Raw genomic sequence first — 12,500 nt, 5'->3', positions numbered from 1 at the left:
GTATTTATATTAGCAGGTCAGGTATTATTAAGGTGACCTTTTTGCGGTGGATAAAACTGAGATCTGGGAAATACACTTTGCGATCTTATAACGAGGTAAACGAGCCTCCAAAAAAATACCCGCAAAAGACATGGTAGTGGAAGGGCCACACGTCTTCTCTGGTGCTATGGGAATATCCAGGTAAGAGCAAAGTGACATTAACAAATCCAACTGTTGTTGACAGAGTTGCTCAGTAGGATCAGTAGGAGCAACTAGGAGGTAATCATCAAGCCGGATTTGTAAAATGTAATCCATTTTTAGCTTATTACGAGCAATCGATTCCACAGCAATGCTAAACATTTCAAAAGTTAAGCGGGAAGAGGAACAGCCCATTGGCATGCATCGGTCATAGTAATACAGCCCCCTCCACTGCATCCCAAGGAGACCGTAATCATCAGGATGAATGGGGATAATCCGGAATGCATTTGTAACATCATCTGACTAGCCCAAAAAACAACCTGAACTAGCATTTTTAATCAGTTGGATGGTCTCATCAATTGTAGCATATTTAACACTGGTATGATCTGAGGAAATGCCGTCGTTAACAAAGAAACCGTTACGAAGCGACAAATGATGGATTAAGCGAAATTCACCCAGAACCTTCTTTGGGACTAAGCCGAGAGGTGAATCCAGAAGGCAGTCAGAGGAGGGGACTGGAAAGGACCTGCCAATCTATGGGCTTCCAGCTCTTTTTGGAGCTTAGCATCAACAGCTTCAGGGTTATCCAGAGCTGACATTAAATTCGTAGCTGTTGGAGATTTACGCTCCCCTTGAAAGTGAACCGGAAAACCCTGAGTAAAACCAAATGACAAAAATTCAACAGTGGAAGGGTTGTAGCTATCTCTTAACTTTTACTGGAGTGGGGAGGCTGGGAGGGTGAGGACTTGGCAGGTCGGAGATGAGAACTGGCAATTCTTGATGAGCCACGAAAAGTGCATTTTGAAATTGGATGTGACCCCTCGCACTTTCGATCCTTATGGAATTTAAAACAATATCCTTTCGGGACAAAATCTGCCTTTCCTTTTGGTGGATGAGCTGGGTTTTGGAGTGGTCGTCGCAGGGAACCTTGCGACGCAAGCCACAACTCACCATGGATTCGATCCCAGGCAAGAGCAGCACGGTGTGCCTGCCTCAAAAAACGAAAATTCTCGTCGTAAAATGTCCAGTTGTGGCCCCTGCCTGCAAAGTGCTGGAATATCTCCCTATATTTCATGAGGGCAGGGGCCTTATAAGGGATATGTTTTGTGTGAGTCCCCACAAAAACACGAAAACTGCTTAGCTTTGTTTCAATTGCCATTACTTTTTTGTTTTTAGACAATGGTTTCAAGACAAAGAGAGGGAGTTATTTGATATTGATCGGCCAACACAGGGTTGGCAAGTAGTGAACCAAAGTCTACATATTCAACCTTCCAAATTTTCGTCCGTATTTTTTCTGATAAACGGGCATTCACTGGTAAACTCACGGATTGAAACAACTGACCTGGCACCGGGTTGTATGCTGAAACTTGGGGGATCAGCCCTGTCAAGGCAGCCGAAGCATTGGCCAAGGTATTTTGAACCACAGTGGAGGCAGCCTCCTTAGGATTCTGGCCAACGGGGGAACTGACTGGAACCTCTTGTAAAGTTGATAATGCTGCTGGAAACGGCTTGCTGGAAGCCTCAGCTGGAAAGAAACGACAAGAAACTTCCTCTGCAACTGGGGTTATCAAGGTCTCCATACACTGTGGTGATAACATGGATTGCACTGACTCTGCTAGCACAGACTCGTTTGGATGGGTAGAGACATCAGGGTCAGGCACTAATGCGATAGACTGAAAGTGTGTTGACCGTTCTGTCCTTGCAGGAACAGCCCGCACAGCCGCGCTGCTGGCATAGACACTAGATCGAGGGCTGCTACGTTTCGTAAGAGTAGTTAAGATGTACAGCGACTGGACTTGGCTTTTGGCATGATGACAATCTGCAAAACCAAAACAGGACCCAGAACCAAACGAAAACCAAAGCAGGAAGACTAGTATTATACTAAATGAGATCGAAAGGGTGAAGTGGGCAAGGACATTTAAAATTAACCTGGCGGGCACACAAAACCATGTCAAGACACAAAGTCGACACGTTGGTTGATCCTTGATGCCAGAAAAGAAAAACAAAGCTAGCATAACTACATATGACTAGCCACAAGCCAGCATAACTATATATGGCTGACCATAGAAGAACAAGGCTAAGATATTTACACATCACAAGCCACAAGCCAACATAACTACATATGCATTGCTATGAAAGAAATAACACTAGGATAACTACATATCACTAGCCACCAGCCAGCATACCTACATATGCATGGCTATGAAAGAAATCAAGCTAGGAAAACTACATATAACCAATCACCAGCCAGCATAAATACATGTGCATATACCACTAGCAAAAGCCAGCATAACTACATGCGACCAGCACAAAATTATTCAATCATAACTACATATGACTAGAGAGAAATTTGCAAACATAGCAAGAGATATGGAAACCCTGCTGGTGAAAATGAATGGCTCACAATAAAAGATCAAACATAAGGAACCTAAAACATTACTATGCAAATAACAGCCACCTTGTTCACAAATGAGGTTGAATTCCTCCTAAAATACATATAAGGGGTCAATTCTCGTGAAGACACAATACGAAACAGCTTTGTGCCTGGATTCTCCACAAAGAATTGTCCACTGTCATCCATTTTTCCTTTGATTTGATCGCTCTAAGTCGCTTACGCGAACCCCATGGAGGTCATTTGCGTTTAATTGTATTGCTCTTATCTAAGTAGAATTGAGTTAAGCCGTGATCAGCGAATGCTGAGAACGAAACAGTAATAAAATCTAAAATTGAATTCATGGAATTGTTCTTGTTTAGTTCGAATGCTGTACTGTTGCTTAGTGTACTTTAAAAAGTAGTGTTAACATGAGTTAAAACTTAGTTACTTAGTTTTGGACTAGTTTTCATAGACATTACGTTTCATGTTTTTATTTCTAGACTGCTTCATAACAATGAAATAACTCAACTCCCAGAAAATGTTTTCTCAGGACTCAGAAGTCTATGGATTCTGTAAGTATATTGGCCCAAATAAACTTTCAAACTATGACATAGCTATGCGCCTGGTCACTGCACGAAGAACAGTCTGACTTACTTACAAAGCGACTTACACAGCTGATTGAATCAAAGTGTCAATAGTAATATATAACCCTTTTTGGGTCTAAAATTGAGGCGCATTTGGACCTAAGCCTTCGAAGATTAACGCTATCTTTTATTGTAGTATGTCATGTTATTCTTTTTGTAACACCTATTTTTTCATTTGAGCCAGGTCCCCTTAAGTATTAAAGAAAGGAGTACATAAAAGAAATCAAGTTGATTGGTGTCGACAAACATTAGTTTTGGCGTCGAGGAAATGACAATATCTCTAATAAACGAGTATGATTATGATTATTATTATTATTATTATTATTATGATTATTATTATTATACATTGGTGTCACCATGCCAGCTCGATTTTGATTGGCTATAAGCACGCAGCTAATTCTTGCTTGCTCTCTTTCTCTTACGTCATATCTACAGACAATAGTTTTTATATATGTAGAATTGACGTGATACCTATACAGACAATAGTATTATGCATGCAGAAGTGACGTCACCTAACACACTAACCAGCAGAGAAGAGGAAAAAAGACTCTGTCAACCGCAGAAACATTCTTTGATTTGCCGCTCATCCGAAGAAATGGATCGTTCAGTCTTCTTGTCCTTACAAGTGCTGCTCAGGAATATGCATAATAACTCCGAGCAATTATTGGATTCGGTTTTCGTATGGTAGCGATAATTATCAAGGCCTCAGTTTGTGTTATCTGCTTCAGCCTTGGCTTCGGCAGATAACACAAACTTTGGCCTTAATAATTATCGCTATCATTCTCAACCTCATGCGTCTCAAACCGTTTTCTATTAACATGAGTACCACGTTACCCAGTTTTGGACTAGTTTTCATATACATTGCGTTTCATGTTTTTATTTCCAGGGATCTTCATAACAATGGAATAACTCAACTCCTAGAAAATGTTTTCTCAGGACTCAGACGTCTAGGGGATCTGTAAGTATATTGGACCAAATAAACTTTCAAACTATGACATAGCTATGCGCCTGGTCACTGCACAAAGAACAGTCTGACTTACTTACAAAGCGACTTACACAGCTGATTTAATCAAAGTGTCAATAGTAATAAATAACCCTTTTCGGGTCTGAAAGTAACGCGCATTTGAACCTAAGCCTTCTAAGATTAGTACTATCTGTTATTGCATTATGTCATGTTATTCTTTTTGTAACACCTATTTTCTTATTTGAGCCAGGTCCCCTTAATTATTAAAGAAAGGAGCAAATATAAAAAAATCAAGTTGATTGATACCGACAAACATACGTTTTGGCGTCGAGGAAATGATAATATGTTGAATAAACGCGTATGATGATGATGATGATGATTATTATTAATATTACAAATATTAATATTAACATTGATATTAATGTTTATAATAACAAAATATTAATATTAATATTATTATTAGTAGTATAATACATTGGTGTCACCAGCTCAATTTTTATTGGCTGTAAGCACGCACCTAATTCTTGCCTACAGACAATAGATTTTATATAGGTATAATTGACGTCATATCTACAGACAATAGTATTATGCATGCAAAAGTGAGGTCACCTAACACACTAAGCAGCAGAGAAGAGAAAAGAAGACTCTGTCAACCGCAGAAACATTCTTTGATTTGCCGCTTATCCAAATAAATGGATCGGTCAGTTTCCTTGTCTTTACAAGTGCAGCTCAGGAATATGCATAATAAAACAATTATTGGATTCGGTTTTCGCATGGTAGTGATAATTATCAAGGCCTTAGTTTCTGTTATCTGCTTCAGCCTTTGGCTTCGGCAGATAACACAAACTTTGGCCTTGATAATCATCGCTTTCATTCTCAACCTCATGCAACAATTGTTAATCATTACTATTTTTATTTTTATTTTTATAATGATAATCATAATAATAATTTTTTAATAACTCTTTAGTCCAAATGATCCCATGAATTATAGAAATAAGCACTTTTTATACACCACGGGTATAACGAATAATATTTTCTATAATTATAAATTTGTAATTTTCTGTAAGGTCCGATTGGGATTGGTTACGATTTTTATTTTATTGTACAATATTGTAAGTTAAAAATTATTCTTATCATTCTTCTTCTTCTTATTATTATTATTACACATATTATTTACAAACAAGGATTTTATAGTTCTCAAAAAGTCCTCCAAATTTAAAACAATCAGGACATCACAAAACTGTATGCAACAAACAGTATGCGCAAAAACTTCGATTTTTTACTTTGTCTAAAGTTAACAGCACACACCAGGGCTACTCCTTAGTAGGGCCAGTCTCTTGCCTTATTATTCGCTGAGAAACGTTTACCTTTGTTTAAATACTTTTGATTTTGTATGATTTTTCCAGCTTTTTGGTGTTCTGCTTTCGTTTTTTTTATTGTTTTCTTTAAAACTATCAAATCCACTGTCATCCATTTTTGTTTTGATTTGTTTGCGCTGAGTCATTCTCGTAGAGCCTATGGAGGACAATTGGAATTAATTGTATTGCTCTCATCTATTAAGTAAGTAGAATCGAGTAAGGCCGTGATCAGCAAATGCTGAGAACGAAACTGCAATATAAGCAAAAATGAAATTCATTGAATTGTTGTTGTTTAATTCGAATTCACAATATGACACAGCTTTACGCCTGGATACTCCACAAAGAATTGTCCACTGTCATCCATTTTTTCTTTGATTTGATCCCTCTGAGTCGATTGCGCGGGCTCCAAGGAGGTCATTTGGGTTTAATTGTACTGCTCTTATCTAAGTAGAATCGAGTAAAGCTGTGATCAGCGAATGCTAAGAACGAAACTGCAATAAAAGCTAAAATTGAGTTCATGGAATTGTTCTTGTTTAGTTCGAATGCTGTACTGTAGCTGAGTGTACTTTAAAAAGTAGTGTTAACATGAGTTAAAATTTCGTTACTTAGTTTTGGACCAGTTTTCTTAGACATTACGTTTCATGTTTTTATTTCTAGACGGCTTGATAATAATGAAATAACTCAACTCCCAGAAAATGTTTTCTCAGGACTTAGTTGGCTACAATACCTGTAAGTTTGTTGACCCAAATAAACTTTCAAATTATGACATAGCTATGTGCCTGGTTACTTTACAGAGTACAGTGTGACTTATATACAAAGCGATTCATACAGCTGATTTAAACAGAGTCAATGGTAATAAATAACTGTTCTTGGGTCTAAAATTAAGGTGTATTTTGACCTTAGCCTTCTAAGATTAATACTAACTGTTATTCCAGTATGTCATGTTGGTTCTTTTTGCAACAACTATTTTTTCATTTGAGCGAGGTTCCCTTATTAAAGAAAGGAGCACATAAAGAAATCAAGTTTATTGCTACCGACAAACATTAGTTTTGGTGTCGAGGAAATGACAATATCTCGAATATATTATTACTATTTTTATAGCAAGGGTAATAATAATGAGAATCATAATAATGATACTTTAATAAGTGTTTACTCCAAATGATTAAACGAATTATGGAAATGAACAATCTTTATACACCACGGGTATAACGAATATTATTTTCTATAAAGTTGTAAATTTTTATAATGTTTAGTTAAGCTTGGTCAAGATATTTATTTTATTGTAAAATATTGTATGTTTAAAATTATTATTATTATTATTATTATTATTATTATTATTATTATTATTATTATTATGACAATAGGCAAGTTTATAAGGGTTGTAAGGAAAGAGTGTATTTGTAAATCGTTTGTAAGTTAATATTTCCTTGACATATATATTTTCCTAGGAATTCTTAAAGTTGTAAATTTTTTGTAAGCAACAAAATTTAAAAAGTTATTATTAGTATTATTATTATTATCATTATTATTATTATTGTTATTATGCTAAAACAATATTGTTTTCAGGGAAGTAAGCAGCTCAAGTTCAACTATTCCAGCGATTCGTAATAACAAGATAAATATCTAAATTATAAAAAGTCATAGCGTCTTATTATTATTATTATTATTATTATTATTATTATTTCTATTATTGTAATTTAGGGATAAAGATTTTATAGTTCTCAACAAGTCCTCCAAATTTTGAACAATCAGGACATCATGAAACTCTATTATTTCCAAACACTATGTGCGAAAACTTCGACTTTTTACGTTATGATCCGTAAAGAGAAGGTTTTTCATAAACGCTCACGGAAAAATGTATGTGTTTCAGTCGAACAGATTTGGTCATGAAAATCCTTGTTCAGAAATCAGAAGTCTACGTTAACAGCAGAAACCAGGGCCAGTACTCCTTAGTATCTGGCTAGAAATATTCTTCTTACTTTTTCTTCCAGCCGCGCTTTAGCCAGCTGGTGAGGGCCAGTCTCTTGCCTTATTATTTGCTGAGAAACGTTTACCTTTGTTTAAATACTTTTGATTTTGTATGATTTTTCCAGCTTTTTGGAGTTCTGCTTTAGTTTTTTTCATTGATTTCTTTGAAACTATCAAATCCACTGTCATCCATTTTTGTTTTGATTTGTTCGCGCTGAGTCGTTCCCGTACAGCCTATGGAGGACAATTGGAATTAATTGTATTGCTCTTATCTATTAAGTAAGTAGAATCGAGTAAGGCCGTGATCAGCAAATGCTGAGAACGAAACTGCAATATAAGCTAAAACGAAATTCATTGAATTGTTGTTGTTTAATTCGAATTCACAACATGACACAGCTTTGTGCGTGGATACTCCACAAAGAATTGTCCACTGTCATCCATTTTTTCTTTGATTTGATCGCTCTGAGTCGATTGCACGGGCTCCATGGAGGCCATTTGAGTTTAATTGTACTGCTCTTATCTAAGTAGAATCAAGTAAAGCTGTGATCAGCGAATGCTAAGAACGAAACTGCAATAAAAGCTAAAATTGAGATCATGCAATTGTTCTTGTTTAGTTCGAATGCTGTACTGTTGCTGAGTGTACTTTAAAAAGTAGTGTTAACATGAGTTAAAACTTGGTTACTTAGTTTTGGACTAGTTTCCATAGACATCAGTTACGTTTTATGTTTTTTAATTTCTAGATGGCTCTTTAACAATAACATAACTCACCTCCCAGAAAATGTTTTCTCAGGACTTAGACGGCTAGAATACCTGTAAGTTTGTTGACCCAAATAAACTTTCAAAATATGACATAGCGATGTGCCTGGTTACTGTACAGAGTACAGTGTGACTTATATACAAAGCGACTCATACAGCTGATTTAAACAAAGTGTCAATAGTAATAACTTTTTGGGTCTAAAATTAAGGTGGATTTGGACCTTAACCTTCTAAGATTACTACTACCTGTTATTCCACTATGCGCGAAAACTTCGATTTTTTACTTTATGATCCGTAAAGAGAAGGTTTTTCATAAACGTTCACAGAAAAATGTATGTGTTTCAAGTGAACAGATTTGGTCATGAAATCTTTGTTCAGTAATCAGAAATAATTTGTGTTTACATGTACTGCTCTTATCTAAGCAGAATCGAGTAAAGCTGTGATTAGCGAATGCTAAGAACGAAACTGCAATAAAAGCTAAAATTGAGTTCATGGAATTGTTCTTGTTTAGTTCGAATGCTGTACTGTAGCTGAGTGTACTTTAAAAAGTAGTGTTAACATGAGTTAAAATTTCGTTACTTAGTTTTGGACCAGTTTTCTTAGACATTACGTTTCATGTTTTTATTTCTAGACGGCTTGATAATAATGAAATAACTCAACTCCCAGAAAATGTTTTCTCAGGACTTAGTTGGCTACAATACCTGTAAGTTTGTTGACCCAAATAAACTTTCAAATTATGACATAGCTATGTGCCTGGTTACTTTACAGAGTACAGTGTGACTTATATACAAAGCGATTCATACAGCTGATTTAAACAGAGTCAATGGTAATAAATAACTGTTCTTGGGTCTAAAATTAAGGTGTATTTTGACCTTAGCCTTCTAAGATTAATACTAACTGTTATTCCAGTATGTCATGTTGGTTCTTTTTGCAACAACTATTTTTTCATTTGAGCGAGGTTCCCTTATTAAAGAAAGGAGCACATAAAGAAATCAAGTTTATTGCTACCGACAAACATTAGTTTTGGTGTCGAGGAAATGACAATATCTCGAATATATTATTACTATTTTTATAGCAAGGGTAATAATAATGAGAATCATAATAATGATACTTTAATAAGTGTTTACTCCAAATGATTAAACGAATTATGGAAATGAACAATCTTTATACACCACGGGTATAACGAATATTATTTTCTATAAAGTTGTAAATTTTTATAATGTTTAGTTAAGCTTGGTCAAGATATTTATTTTATTGTAAAATATTGTATGTTTAAAATTATTATTATTATTATTATTATTATTATTATTATTATTATGACAATAGGCAAGTTTATAAGGGTTGTAAGGAAAGAGTGTATTTGTAAATCGTTTGTAAGTTAATATTTCCTTGACATATATATTTTCCTAGGAATTCTTAAAGTTGTAAATTTTTTGTAAGCAACAAAATTTAAAAAGTTATTATTAGTATTATTATTATTATCATTATTATTATTATTGTTATTATGCTAAAACAATATTGTTTTCAGGGAAGTAAGCAGCTCAAGTTCAACTATTCCAGCGATTCGTAATAACAAGATAAATATCTAAATTATAAAAAGTCATAGCGTCTTATTATTATTATTATTATTATTATTATTTCTATTATTGTAATTTAGGGATAAAGATTTTATAGTTCTCAACAAGTCCTCCAAATTTTGAACAATCAGGACATCATGAAACTCTATTATTTCCAAACACTATGTGCGAAAACTTCGACTTTTTACGTTATGATCCGTAAAGAGAAGGTTTTTCATAAACGCTCACGGAAAAATGTATGTGTTTCAGTCGAACAGATTTGGTCATGAAAATCCTTGTTCAGAAATCAGAAGTCTACGTTAACAGCAGAAACCAGGGCCAGTACTCCTTAGTATCTGGCTAGAAATATTCTTCTTACTTTTTCTTCCAGCCGCGCTTTAGCCAGCTGGTGAGGGCCAGTCTCTTGCCTTATTATTTGCTGAGAAACGTTTACCTTTGTTTAAATACTTTTGATTTTGTATGATTTTTCCAGCTTTTTGGAGTTCTGCTTTAGTTTTTTTCATTGATTTCTTTGAAACTATCAAATCCACTGTCATCCATTTTTGTTTTGATTTGTTCGCGCTGAGTCGTTCCCGTACAGCCTATGGAGGACAATTGGAATTAATTGTATTGCTCTTATCTATTAAGTAAGTAGAATCGAGTAAGGCCGTGATCAGCAAATGCTGAGAACGAAACTGCAATATAAGCTAAAACGAAATTCATTGAATTGTTGTTGTTTAATTCGAATTCACAACATGACACAGCTTTGTGCGTGGATACTCCACAAAGAATTGTCCACTGTCATCCATTTTTTCTTTGATTTGATCGCTCTGAGTCGATTGCACGGGCTCCATGGAGGCCATTTGAGTTTAATTGTACTGCTCTTATCTAAGTAGAATCAAGTAAAGCTGTGATCAGCGAATGCTAAGAACGAAACTGCAATAAAAGCTAAAATTGAGATCATGCAATTGTTCTTGTTTAGTTCGAATGCTGTACTGTTGCTGAGTGTACTTTAAAAAGTAGTGTTAACATGAGTTAAAACTTGGTTACTTAGTTTTGGACTAGTTTCCATAGACATCAGTTACGTTTTATGTTTTTTAATTTCTAGATGGCTCTTTAACAATAACATAACTCACCTCCCAGAAAATGTTTTCTCAGGACTTAGACGGCTAGAATACCTGTAAGTTTGTTGACCCAAATAAACTTTCAAAATATGACATAGCGATGTGCCTGGTTACTGTACAGAGTACAGTGTGACTTATATACAAAGCGACTCATACAGCTGATTTAAACAAAGTGTCAATAGTAATAACTTTTTGGGTCTAAAATTAAGGTGGATTTGGACCTTAACCTTCTAAGATTACTACTACCTGTTATTCCACTATGCGCGAAAACTTCGATTTTTTACTTTATGATCCGTAAAGAGAAGGTTTTTCATAAACGTTCACAGAAAAATGTATGTGTTTCAAGTGAACAGATTTGGTCATGAAATCTTTGTTCAGTAATCAGAAATAATTTGTGTTTACATGTACTGCTCTTATCTAAGCAGAATCGAGTAAAGCTGTGATTAGCGAATGCTAAGAACGAAACTGCAATAAAAGCTAAAATTGAGTTCATGGAATTGTTCTTGTTTAGTTCGAATGCTGTACTGTTGCTGCGAAGTGAGTGTACTTTAACCCTTTAAGCCCCGAGGGGTTCCCCATTGACGAGTAAAATCGTCTGGCGTTAGACAAAGTAAAATCTGTAAGTGCCATTTGGCACTATCGGGGCTGAAAGGGTTAAAAAGTAGTGTTAACATGAATTAAAGCTTCGTTACTTAGTTTTGGACTAGCTTCCATAGACATACGTTTCATGTTTTTTGTTAATTCTAGATGGCTTTATAACAATGAAATAACTCACCTCGCAGAAAATGTTTTCTCAGGACTTAGTGCGCTACAATACCTGTAAGTTTGTTGACCCAAATAAACTTTCAAACTATGACATAACTATGTTCCTGGTTACTGAACAGAGTACAGTGTGACTTATATACAAAGCGACTCATACAGCTGATTTAAACAAAGAGTCGTTAGTAATAAATAACCGTTCTCGGGTCTAACATTCAGGTGTACTTGGATCCTAGCCTTCTAAGATTAATACTAACTGTTCCAGTATGTCATGTTGGTTCTTTTTGTAACAACTATTTTTTCATTTGAGCGAGGTTCCCTTATGAAAGAAAGGAGCACATAAAAAAATCAAGTTGATTACTACCGACAAACATTAGTTTTGGTGTCGAGGAAATGACAATATCTCGAATAAATGCGTAAGATTATTATTGTTACTATTTTTACTATTTTTAAAGCAATGGTAATAATAATGATAATCATAACAATGATATTTTAATAAGTGTTTACTCCAAATGATTGCACGAATTATGGAAATGAACACTCTTTATACACCACGGGTATAACGAATAATATTTTCTATAAATTTATAATTTTTTATAATGTCTAATTAAGCTTGGTTAAGATAATTATTTTATTGTAATGTATTGTATGTTTAAAATTATTATTATTATTATTATTATTGTTATTATTATTATTATTATTATTATTATTTCTATTATTATAATTTAGAAAAATAAATTTTATAGCTCTCAACAAGTCCTCCAAATTTAGAACAATCAGGACATCATGAAACTCTATTATTTCCGAACACTATGCTCGA

At 34.7% G+C, this 12,500-nt stretch overlaps 1 long non-coding RNA gene across 1 annotated transcript; it reads left to right on the top strand.

Moving 5' to 3' along the window:
• Positions 1-4,084: 4,084 nt before the first annotated feature.
• LOC137975594 (uncharacterized) lies at positions 4,085-8,282 on the top strand. The gene is made up of 3 exons (XR_011117606.1): positions 4,085-4,153; positions 6,175-6,246; positions 8,226-8,282. It is a non-coding gene; the product is annotated as an uncharacterized lncRNA (long non-coding RNA).
• Positions 8,283-12,500: the final 4,218 nt, after the last annotated feature.

The sequence above is a fragment of the Montipora foliosa genome, chromosome 11 (assembly GCF_036669935.1).
Source record: "Montipora foliosa isolate CH-2021 chromosome 11, ASM3666993v2, whole genome shotgun sequence".
NCBI classification, from domain to species: domain Eukaryota; kingdom Metazoa; phylum Cnidaria; class Anthozoa; order Scleractinia; family Acroporidae; genus Montipora; species Montipora foliosa.
This window is presented reverse-complemented; position numbering and strand designations above follow the sequence as displayed.